Genomic DNA, 13,189 nt, shown 5'->3' on the forward strand with positions numbered 1-13,189 from the left:
TGTCACAAAAACCCAGAAGACAGCTAAATGCAGCACTAACCTTTGATGATCTTCATCAGATGACAACCCTAGGACATTATGTTATACAATACATGCATGTTTTGTTCAATCAAGTTCATATTTATATCAAAAAACAGCTTTTTACATTAGCATGTGATGTTCAGAACTAGCATACCCCCGCAAACTTCCGGGGAATTTACTAACAATTTACTAAATTACTCACGATAAACGTTAACAAAAAGCATAACAATTATTTTAAGAATTATAGATACAGAACTCTTCTATGCACTCGATATGTCCGATTTTAAAATAGCTTTTTGGTGAAAGCACATTTTGCAATATTCTAAGTACATAGCCCAGCCATCACGGGCTAGCTATTTAGACACCCGGCAAGTTTAGCCTTCACCAAAATCAGATTTACTATTACAAAAGTTTGATTACCTTTTGTTGTCTTCGTCAGAATGCACTCCCAGGACTGCTACTTCAATAACAAATGTTGGTTTGGTCCAAAATAATCCATCGTTATATCCGAATAGCAGCGTTTTGTTCGTGCGTTCCAGAAACTATCCGAAATTGTAAATCAGGGTCGCGCGCATGGCGCAATTCGTGACAAAAAAATTCTAAATATTCCATTACCGTACTTCGAAGCATGTCAACCGCTGTTTAAAATCAATTTTTATGCAATTTATCTCGTAAAAAAGCGATAATATTCCGACCGGGAATCTCCTTTTCGGTAAACAGAGGAAAAACCAGAAAGACGGGGGCGGCCAGTGCACGCGCCTAAGCCCACAGTCCCTTGATCGGCCACTTGAGAAAGGCGATAATGTGTTTCAGCCTGGGGCTGGAATGACGACATTCAGGTTTTTACCGGGCTCTGAGAGCCTATTGGAGCCGTGGGAAGTGTCACGTTACCGCAGAGATCCTTTGTAATGGAATGAGATGTCAAAGAAAGACAATAAATGGTCAGACAGGCCACTTCCTGTAAAGGAATCTCTCAGGTTTTGACCTGCCATTTGAGTTCTGTTATACTCACAGACACCATTCAAACAGTTTTAGAAACTTTGGAGTGTTTTCTATCCAAAGCCAATAATTATATGCATATTCTAGTTACTGGGCAGGAGTAGTAACCAGATTAAATCGGGTACGTTTTTCATCCAGCCGTGTCAATACTGCCCCCTAGCCCTAACAGGCTAAGTAGTACTTTAAAGTATTTTTTTTACTTAAGTATGTTACACCAGTGCAAAAAACAGGTAGGCCTGAAAATATTTGTACCGCAAACTCGTTCACCAGACACTTCTGCCAACGCGCAATTGGCCTAGACTAGGCCTACTACCTAAAACTGAGTGGGCAGCAACAAACACCACACCGCTAATTGGACATCAAAACCAGTCTAATACTTTTTTACAGACAAAGCTCACACATGGTGAAAATTATAACTTTCCTCTCTGTGAAGTACATTCAGTGTTTGATCAACCGTGGGCTGATATGATTTAAAAAATATACAGTTGAAGTCAGAAATGTACATACACCTTAGCCAAATACATTTAAACTCAGTTTTTCACAATTCCTGACATTTAATCCAAGTAAAAATTCCCAGTCGTAGGTCAGTTAGGATCACCACTTTATTTTAAGAATGTGAAATGTCAGAATAATAGTAGAGAGAATGATATATTTCAGCTTTTATTTCTTTCATCACATTCCCAGTGGGTCAGAAGTTTACATACACTCAATTAGTATTTGGTAGAATTGCCTTTAAATTGTTTAACTTGGGTCAAACATTTTGGGTAGCCTTCCACAAGCTTCCCACAATAAGTTGGGTGAATTTTGGCCCCTTCCTCCTGACAGAGCTTCTGCAACTGAGTCAGGTTTGTAGGCCTCCTTGCTCGCACATGCATTTTCAGTTCTGCCCACAAATTTTCTATAGGATTGAGGTCAGGGCTTTGTGATGGCCACTCCAATAGCTTGACTTTGTTGTCCTTAAGCCATTTTTTCACAACTTTGGAAGTATGCTTGAGGTCATTGTCCATTTGGAAGATCCATTTGCGACCAAGCTTTAACTTCCTGACGGATGTCTTGAGATGTTGCTTCAATATATCCAAACAATTTTCCTGCCTCATGATGCCATCTATTTTGTGAAGTGCACCAGTCCCTCCTGCAGCAAAACACCCCCACAACATGATGCTGCCACCCCCGTGCTTCACGGTTGGGATGGTGTTCTTCGGCTTGCAAGCCTCCCCCTTTTTCCTCCAAACATAACTATGGTCATTATGGCCAAACAGTTCTATTTTTGTTTCTTCAGACCAGAGGACATTTCTCCAAAAAGTCTTTGTCCCCATGTGCAGTTGCAAACCGTAGTCTGGCTTTTTTATGGCGGTTTTGGAGCAGTGGCTTCTTCCTTGATGAAAAGCCTTTCAGGTTATGTCGATATAGGACTCGTTTTACTGTGGATATAGATACTTTTGTACCTGTTTCCTCCAGCATCTTCACAATGTCCTTTGCTGTTGTTCTGGGATTGATTTGCACTTTTTGCACCAAAGTACGCTCATCTCTAGGAGACAGAACGCATCTCCTTCCTAAGCGGTATGACGGCTGCGTGGTCCTATGGTGTTTATACTTGTGTACTATTGTTTGTACAGATGAATGTGGTACCTTCAGGCATTTGGAAATTGCTCCTAAGGATGAACCAGACTTGTGGAGGTCTGCAATATTTTTCTGAGCTCTTAGCTGATTTGTTTTGATTTTCCCATGATGTCAAGCACTGAGTTTGAAGGTAGGCCTTGAAATTCATCTGCAGGTACACCTCCAATTGACTCAAATTATGTCAATTAGCCTATCAGAAGCTTCTAAAGCCATGACATAATTTTCTGGAATTTTCCTAGCTGTTTAAACGCAAAATGAACTTAGTGTATGAAAACTTCCGACCCACTGGAATTGTGATACAGTGAAATAATCTGTCTGTAAACAATTGTTGGAAAAATTACTTGTGTCATGCACAAAGTAGATGTCCTAACCGACTTGCCAAAACTATAGTTTGATAACCTCTTTGGGCTAGGGGGCAGTATTTTGACATCTGGATGAAAAGCATGCCCAAAGTAAACTGCCTGTTTCTCAGGCCCAGAAGCTAGGATATGCATATAATTGGTCGATTTGGATAGAAAAGACTCTAAAGTTTCTAAAACTGTTAAAATAATGTCTGTGAGTATAACAGAACTGATATGGCAGGCGAAATCCCGAGGACAAACCATCCACAAAAAAGAAATCTGCCTACCGTCATTGAAGTCAAGTTTCTCTCATCCACCAAGAAACCCCAATCACTGTTTACTTAATCGGTTACCTAGAAGTAAAATTATATTTACTCTGACAACTGACCAACAGTGGGGTTGAAAATTATTGACACCCTTGATAAACATGAGCAATAATGACTGTATAAAATAAAGAATTCAAATACTGAGCTATATTGTATGCAACAAAAAAAGTGGGAGATTATTAGCTTATACTAATACAATTGTTCAGCGAAAGAGATGTTGTTAAACAAGTAATACTTTATTTTCTCAAAAAGGCAAGGGGTAAAAATTGACACCCCTAAAGCTTTTTATAAATAAAGTAGTCAAAAGTTTTATATTTGGTCCCATATTCCTAGCACGCATGGACTACATCAAGCTTGTGACTCTACAAACGTGTTGGATGCATTTGCAGTTCGTTTTGGTTGTGTTTCACATTATTTCTTGCCCAATAGAAATGAATGGGGAATCATGTGTCATGTTGGAGTCCATTTTGTTGTAAATAAGAATATAATATGTTTCTAAACACTTCTACATTAATGTGGATGCTACCATGATTAGTGATAATCCCGAATGAATCATGAATTATGATGATTGAGAAAGTTAAAGGGGGTGAAAGACCATACCCCCAACTCATGCTAACCTCCCCTGTTAATGGTTAGAGGTTAGCAGGGGAGGTGAGCATGATTTGGGGGTATGGGTGTAAATGGGTGTTTGACAATTGGCATCCCTAGCCGCGTCCTCAGAGCATGCGCAGACCAGCTGGCTAGTGTGTTTACGGACATATTCAATCAAGCCTTATCCCAGTCTGCTGTTCCCACATGCTTCAACAGGGCCACCATTGTTCCAGTTCCCAAGAAAGCTAAGGTAACTGAGCTAAATTACTATCGCCCCGTAGCACTCACCTCCGTCATCATGAAGTGATTTGAGAGACTAGTCAAGGATCATATCACTCCACCCTACCTGATACCCTAGACCCACTCCAATTTGCTACCGCCCCAATAGGTCCACAGACGACGCAATCACCATCACACTGCCCTAACCCATCTGGACAAGAGGAATACCTATGTAAGAATGCTGTTCATCGACTACAGCTCAGCATTTAACACCATAGTACCCTCCAAACTCGTCATTAAGCTCGAGAACCTGGGTCTCGACCCCGCCCTGTGCAACTGGGTCCTGGACTTCCTGACGGGACGCCCCCCAGGTGTTGAGGGTAGGATACAACATCTCCACCCCGCTGATCCTCAACACTGGGGCCCCACAAGGGTGCGTTCTCAGCCCTCTCCTGTACTCCCTGTTCACCCATGACTGCGTGGCCATGCACGCCTCCAACAACGACGAGACGGCCTACAGGGAGGAGGTGAGGGCCCTCGGAGTGTGGGGTCAGGAAAATAACCTCACACTCAACGTCAACAAAACAAAGGAGATAATCGTGGACTTCAGGAAACAGCAGAGGGAGCACCCTCCTATCCACATCGACGGGACAGTAGTGGAGAAGGTGGAAAGTTAAGTTCCTCGGCGTACACATAACGGACAAACTGAAATGGTCCACCCACACAGACACCGTGGTGAAGAAGGCGCAACAGCGCTTTTTCAACCTCAGGAGGATGAAGAAATTCCACTTGTCACCAAAAACACTCACAAACCTTTACAGATGCACAATCGAGAGCATCCTGTCGGGCTGTATCACCACATCGGGCTGTACGGCAACTGCTCCGCCCACAACTGTAAGGCTCTCCAGAGGGTAGTGAGGTCTGCACAACGCATCACCGGGGGCAAACTACCTGCTCTCCAGGACACCTACACCACCCGATGTCACAGGAAGGCCAAAAAGGACAAGGACAACAACCACCCGAGCCACTGCCTGTTCACCCCGCTATCATCCAGAAGGCGAGGTCAGTACAGGTGCATCAAAGCTGGGACCGAGAGACTGAAAAACAGCTTCTATCTCAAGGCCATCAGACTGTTAAACCACCATCACTAACATTGAGTGACTGCTGCCAACATACAGACTCAATCTCTAGCCACTTTAATAATAAAAAAAATGGATGTAATAAATGCATCACTAGTCACTTTAAACTATGCCACTATATAATGTTTACATACCCTACACTACTCATCTCATATGTATATACTGTACTCTATACCATCTACTGCATCTTGCCTATGACGTTCGGCCATCGCTCGTCCATATATATTTTTATGTACATATTCTTATTAATTCCTTTACACTTGTGTGTGTATAAGGTATTTGTTGTGAAATTGTTAGATTACTTGTTAGATATTACTGCATGGTCGGAACTAGAAGCACAAGCATTTCGCTACACTCGCATTAACATCTGCTAACCATGTGTATGTGACAAATAAAATGTGATTTGATTTGAAATATAGCATAAAGGAAAAATTACAGTAAATGACCGGCATTGGAAAAGTTACTTCATGAAATCGAAACAGAGTGAAAGAGAATTGTTATCAAAACCCTCCAACAGTTACAGTTGAAGCGGAAGCACATTTTATCTGAATTAACTGAAGGATTGTTTGTCTCTGACTTTGTATAGGACACACTGGTCTCTGAGCCAACGGGGAAGACACTACCACACAGGAAGAACAGGACGGATCGTTTTTATTTTTTGGCAGCTGCTGAATCTACCTGTAGATATGTGGTTACTGAGAGGACGGACACACACACACACACACACGGCAGATATGTGGAGGTTAATAGGACTACTTGATGGTGTGTACAGAAACAGAGGGAAATCGCATTACCATTCCTGAGGAGTTTCTCTCTCTTAATACAATCAGTGAAGCATTCATTATCACAATTATCCTTTGCAGTATAATGAGGTAGTCGAGAAAGTGGGGTTGATTGAAAATGATAAAAATTGATTAATATTGATTAATCTTATCAAAATAAATTTGATAACAATGGAGTACTGACCATTACCTCATCCATGCAACTTCAAACATTTTGCTGACACTGATTACAGTCTGACGTAAACAGATGCACTTACTCTACCTGCCGGCCATCAAGAGTACTGAAGTCAATCTAACAGTCATGACCTTAGAATGGACATATTGACTTGTGTTTGCTCCTCTAAACAGGACCTAATAACAATAGGGTCTGAAAGCAACATTAACATTTTAGTCGTTCATTGTCCACTCATCTTAGCATTTCAGTATTTGATCCACCTACACTGAGTGTACAAAACATTAAGGACACCTGCTCTTTCAATGACATAGACCGACCAGGTGAATCCAGGTGAAAGCTATGATGTCACTTGTTAAATCCACTTCAATCAGTGTAGATGAAAGGGAGGAGACCGGTTAAAGAGACAATTGAGCCTTGACATATGGATTGTGTATGTGTGCCATTCAGAGGGTGAATGGCCACATAAAAGATTTAAGTGCGTTGAACGGGGTATGGTATATTTGTATTCATTAAGGATCCTTGGCAGCAGCTACTCTTCCTAGGGTCCAGCAACATTAAGGCAGTTATATACAATTTTAAATATTACATGGCGTTATATTTCAGGACACTTTACCCAATACATTTGGTGTGTTCCCTCAAGCCACTACTCCTATCACATATTTACAATACATCATCCGTGTGTGTGTGTGTAGAGTGCATGTCTTATCGTGTGTGTGTCTCTTCACAGACCCCGCTTTTCCATAAGTTGTATTTTTATCTGTTTTTTAAAAAAAATCTGATTCTACTGCTTGAATAAGTTACCATGTAGCCATGGCTCTATGTAGTACTCACTTAGTCTGCACAACTGAACAGGCAGCGGCATCTACAGAAGGTAGCTAATGAGCTAGAGCTAGGCAAGCTTGTCACATGCTGTCTTAAAGTAAAAGATGAAGGTAACTGAGCCAGGGCAGAGGAACCCCTCACCAGCACCATCTGATGAATCATGTGACAGCTTTGCGTCTATATCACTGACACAACCACGCCAACCTAGGAGAACAAGGTGGAGCCTATGAAGATTCACATCTTATCCCTGCCACCCGAGGCACTGGTTCCGCACCCTGCTCCAGCTCCCGTGGTTCCGCACCCAGCTCCCGTGGTTCCGCTCCCGTGGTTCCGCACCCAGCTCCCGTGGTTTCGTACCCAGCTCCCGTGGTTTCGCACCCAGCTCCAGCTTCCGTGGTTCGGTACCAAGCTCCAGCTCCTGTGGTTCCGCTCTCGTGGTTCCTCACCCAGCTCCAGCTCCCGTGGTTCCTCACCCTGCTCCAGCTCCCGTGGTTCCTCACCCTGCTCCAGCTCCCGTAGTTCCTCACCCTGCTCCAGCTCCTGTGATTCTGCACTGTGCTCCAGCTACCGTGGTTCCGTACCAAGGACCAATACCTGCGGCTGCATAACCCGAACCAGCACCTGTGGCTCCATACCCTGGACCAGCATCCGCAGCTCCACATCCTGCAACAGGTTTTACACCATACCCTGTTCCAGGTAAACCCTACTTACCTGCGGGACAAAACATGCCTTATCCAGTCCCAGCAGCACCGGGCTTCCATCCAGATTTAGGCATGCCCTATCCCAATCCAGCAGCACTACATCCTGCCCCGGGACAGACGGTACCCTACCCGGAGCCTGCTCCGCCACCTGGCATGGATCAGCTGATTGCCTCATCATACAGCATGCTGAAGCCGTCGTTGCCCTACTTTGAGAGTGGTAGAGAGAGGGATTTTGCCCTCCTCAAAATGTTCCTAGATGACCTGATGAGCAGTCACAGACACCTAAACGAGCGGTATAAGTATCGAGTGCTCCTGGCCCACCTGAAACTACAGAGTGCAGTACAGCTCGCTAAGGCCTACATGCATGACCCGAGACGTTACACTGCTGTCTTACAAGCCCTGCAGGACAAGTACGGTCAGCCAACTTGTCCAGTGTGAGCTAGCCACCATCCTAAACTCCCCCGCCTTCAGGTCCGGAGATGCAGAAGCTTGACACCTTTGCCCTGTCTATCCACTCACTGGTAGGCATGCTCAGGACCCTTGAGGGGCAGAACGGCTATGAGCTCAGATGTGGATCCCACGTCGACCGGCTCTTGAGCAAGATGCCACAGAGCTACCGGGATGAATTTGTTGAGTACTGCTTCAATCACGACACCCTCCAGACGTACATCCAGGTCAAACAGAGCTGCAGTCCTCTGTCAATGTGACATGCCTAAGCCATTCAAGACCACCGTGCCTTGACAAAACAGAAGGAGAAATCTGCTTCAATCTTTTTCAACGCAAGTGAAGATCCAAACCCAAAGGAGCCTGCTCAATCCAAGGAGAAATCCAACCCCAAGCTATACTGTCCCCACTGTGACCATAAAGAACACTTTCTCTTCTCGTGAAGAGTTCAAGAAGCTGAACACAGGACAGATCGTCAAGTGGATAAAGGATTGGAAAATGTGCTGGAAGTGCAGACGATCCCACAAAGCTGATGCTTGCACCCTCCGACAACCTTGCAAGACATGTAAAGAGCAGCACCTAACAATCTTTCATGATGCCATACAGGAAAACCACAAAAGCGTGCTCATGAGTGTCCCTACGACCAAGGTGTACATGGACAGACCCAAAAGATCGGCGAAAGTAATGCTGTAGGTCGTGAAGGTCTTACTTTACAATGGAGACCGAGCCCTGGAGACACACGCCATGCTCGATGATGACTGAGTGTAGCATCGTCCTGCCACAGGCTGTTCAACAACTTAACCCCAATTCTGAGCCTGAGACCCTCACCCTTAGGACAGTTCAACAAGGCGTTGTGCAACTTCAAGGTGCCTCAGTTACCTTTGAGGTGTCCCCCCTGCTCAAACCTTTCAAGAAGCATCAGATACGTCAGGCATTCACCGCAGACCACCTAGGCCTTTCCGAACACTCCTGACCAGTAGCAGCTCTCCAAAGGCGATACGACCACCTCCGTAAGCTGCATGCCACCGGTGGACCAAGCTGATTTGGTTTAGACATGCCTCACTTCCTGATACCCATACAGCCAGAGTGTACAGGCCCGCCTGGTGGACCCATTACCGTCCACACCGAACATGGCTGGTCCCTGCAAGGCCCTACTAGCTTTGTCCACACATCACCCGCTGAACAACAGTGCCTGCTCACCACCGTTTTGCCTTCTGCCGAGCTCTTAAAAAATGTTGAGCGTCTTCGGCAGATCGATAACCTTTCCTACATGAGTGAGAAGCTGGTGACTCAGTCAAAACGACCAGCAAGCCATGACTTCCACCTCTAGGATAGAAGTTGATGGCGTTCAGCGCTACGCTACACCCCTGCTTCGTCGAGTCAACAATGCAACTCTCCATGCTCCAAAGGAAGCTGTACTGCCAAGCCTCAATAGCATGGAGTGAAGACTCGCCAAAGATTTAAAACGCGCAGAGGTGTACTGCCAGGATATCAAGAAGCTGCAGACGGCAGGTTAAGTGTCACTTGTGCCACCCGAGGTAGCTGAACAATCCTGGTTTATACCCGACCATATTGTGCATCACAATGGAAAGGATAGGATTGTGTTTAACTGTTCGTTCCAGCATAAAGGACAGTCGCTCAATGACCTTCTCCTCCCTGGACCAACCTTGGGACCATCCCTGCTCGGTGTCCTTCTCAGATTCCGTCAACATGCCGTAACTGTAAGTGGTGACATCAAAGGCATGTTTCATCAGATTCGCCTCTTACCAGCAGACAAACCGGTGCTATGCTTCAACTCTAGGGAGTTTTTCCTAGCCACCGTGCTTCTTCACCTGCATTGCTTGCTGTTTGGGGTTTTAGGCTGGGTTTCTGTACAGCACTTTGAGATATCAGCTGAAGGGCTATATAAATAAATTTGATTTGATGGTACATGCGTAGAACTGAAAAACCGAGCATCTATGAGTGGCAGGTCTTGCCATTCGGCATGACTTGTAATCTCTGTTTTGCCATCTACGCTCTGCAGCGACACGTTCAGGACAATGTAGGAGTCAACCAAGAGCTTGTGAAGGAGTCATTCTACATGGAATACTGCCTTTGAAGCATCCCCTCTGCCGAGGAAGCAAGAAACCTTGTTAATGGACCTCCATGCTGGAGGCTTTGAAATACGCCAGTGGTCTAGCAATGTACCAGCTGTCATCGATCACCTACCACCCGAGGCCAGATCGGAAAGCAGCGAACTGTGGGTTTCCCAAAGTAGCATGGATCTCAGGAGCCAAACCCGGGGCTACGTTGGAACTGCCTCAGACTCCTTGCGATACAAGCACTGCACTGTGGAGCGCTCCAAACCTACAATGAGGAATATCTACAGCATGCTCGCTCATCAATATGACCCGCTAGGCTACATCACGCCTTTCACAACCTGAGCCAAGGTACTCGTCCAGGACCTGTGGAAAGAAGGGATAGGTTGGGACAACCCCATTCAGCCTCAGAGCCTGCTGGACAAATGGCTTGGCTGGGAACAAGAGATTCCTGACCTTGCCCAGATGGAACTCCCCAGAACTTACGCACCACCATATACTGACAATCCAAAGTCAACCAGAGACCTCCAGATATTCTGTGATGCATCAGAAAGAGCATATGGTTCTGTTGCCTACATGCGGACGACCAGAAGCAGGTGCACATTTCCTTCGTTCTGGCCAGGTCTCGCGTTGCACCAAAGAAGCAGCTGTCGATGCTACACTTGAAGCTGAGTGCTGTACTCACTGGGGCTCAGCTGGCTAGTGTCCTCCAAGCAGAACTCACTCTGCCCATCGGACAAGTCATCCTCTGGTCCGATTCCACCACAGTCCTTCATTGGCTCAAGTAAATTTTGTAGATACAAGGTCTTCGTAGGAACTCGTGTTGCAGAGATTTAGAAACTTATGGATGTAACCAACTGGAGGTATGTGGACAACGCAAAAAAAACAGAGGATGACATCACTCGGGCAAGACACTGAAAGAGCTGGCCCAACCACATTGATGGCACCAAGGCCTCGAGTTCCTCCAACACTCAGAAGATCAGTGGCCTTCAATGCATTCTGCTGACCCGGAGCCTGATGACAGCGAACCGATGACAGCGAACTGAAGAAATTATCTTTCCGAGGACATGTGTCTATCAGTTACAGTCCTCAGCTCCCAGATATCTGCAAGTTTGATACATAGGAAGACCTCATGAAGGAAACAACTAGATCCCTACACAGGGTGGACAATCCACTCTCCAGTTCACCCAGACATCCTTGATGATGCAGAAGAACCTGTCATCTAGAACAGACTTTCCATCTGGTTAGAATGTCATAGCAGACATTTGGGGCGGCTGTGTAAGAACTCAGTGATGACGTCACAGCTATCACAAGCAGGCAGAGTGTTTTAGGTCATTGCCACGTGCAGCTCGCCACCTACTGCTGTAAACACATCTCAGTTTTGGACATTATTTCCTTTCTGACCATTTTATTCATCACTGTGCGTGAATACCAAAACTAAGTAAGCTATATGTTTTCCCTGTTTTACTGACAAAGTTGTTAGTTTAAGAATATTTTTGTCATTATTACAGCATTATGTATCTCGTTTTATGCTAGCTATCTACCATTGTTCCTCATGAAGCTGGTTGAGAGAATGTCAAGAGTGTGCAGAGTGGCTACTTCAAAGAATCTAAAATATTTTGATTTAATACTTTTTTTGGTTACTACATGATTCCAAGTGTGTTATTTCATAGTTTTGATGTCTTCACTATTATTATACAATGCAGAAAATGGTAAAAATAAAGAAAAACCCTTGAAAGAGTAGGTGTGTCCAAACTTTTTGACTGGTACTGTATGTTAATATGTGCTATTTTTAGCACTTTTCTGGGTTGCTTGATTGTTTTTAATTCTTTACTGGGAAGCTTATCAGAAGTAGACTTGCTCATGTTATTTATATTGGAGCTGATAGTGCACGGTGAGCTGCACACTGGACTTCCTACTAGGGCACACCGCCTCAGTGCTAAAAGTGTAACTCTGGTTCATAGGCACATGATTACTGCATACAATAGCTGTAGGATCAACAGAGGTATTCAGGGTAGTTAGGGGGACATAAATTAAGTTACTTACATAATGTACATTTGATGCAGCATTATGACAACTCAGTCTCACAATGGTAGGGATTAACCGAGCAGGTCTTGGGTCATTCATAAGTCATTGTCTCACCGCAGCCTTGAAATGCGTGGACAGAGTCAAGATGATTTGGATGGACTCAGTCATTCCTGTAGAGTATCTTCTGTTTCCAGGTGTCAAAGTTGTCTATAAAAGTGTTTCGAACAGAGCTACAGTAATCTTTTAGCCAGGTGTGTAATGCCAGTAGCTGAATCTTTCACACCTGCAGCCCAACGACGGTACCAGACCTTTTTTGGAATCTTTAAGTGCTAGAATCAGTTCTTTTAAAATCCATTGAGGGTATGAAATTTACTAAGGCCATTGGATATGTTATAAACTTCATAATACAACACATTAAAGGTAAAAACCAATTTGAATGGTTATGAAATCTCTATTGGCCCACCTTGGGGGGGTCAACGGTCATACATGTATACATTTGGGGGTATATCGAGCCAGAATGAACAGTATTGGGATGTGCTCTATTATCGCATGGTACCCTAGTAACCACACCAAATTCACGCACAGTAAAAGGAGACCCATTGGGGAAGTTGTTTTAGCTATATAGAGTCATCATAGATTTAGAATGTTTGTATGTATAAACTTTTTCACCAATATCTTGGTTTCTGGATTTTAGGCTGTTGCTTGGCAGGATCTGTGAGAGCAATAATATTGAACATTGTAACACTTTTGTAGAGGATATATAATTCAAGAATACCATCTAGTGTTCAAACTTGGTTATACAACAACATTGGTGAGAATAGGTTGTCTGTAGCAACAGTCACTCCAGCTAACATTGATCTGATGCAAGTTGTTATTTTCTTCAGAAACAGACATTCAGAAATA

This window comes from Salmo salar, chromosome ssa13 (assembly GCF_905237065.1).
Source record: "Salmo salar chromosome ssa13, Ssal_v3.1, whole genome shotgun sequence".
Lineage (NCBI taxonomy): Eukaryota > Metazoa > Chordata > Actinopteri > Salmoniformes > Salmonidae > Salmo > Salmo salar.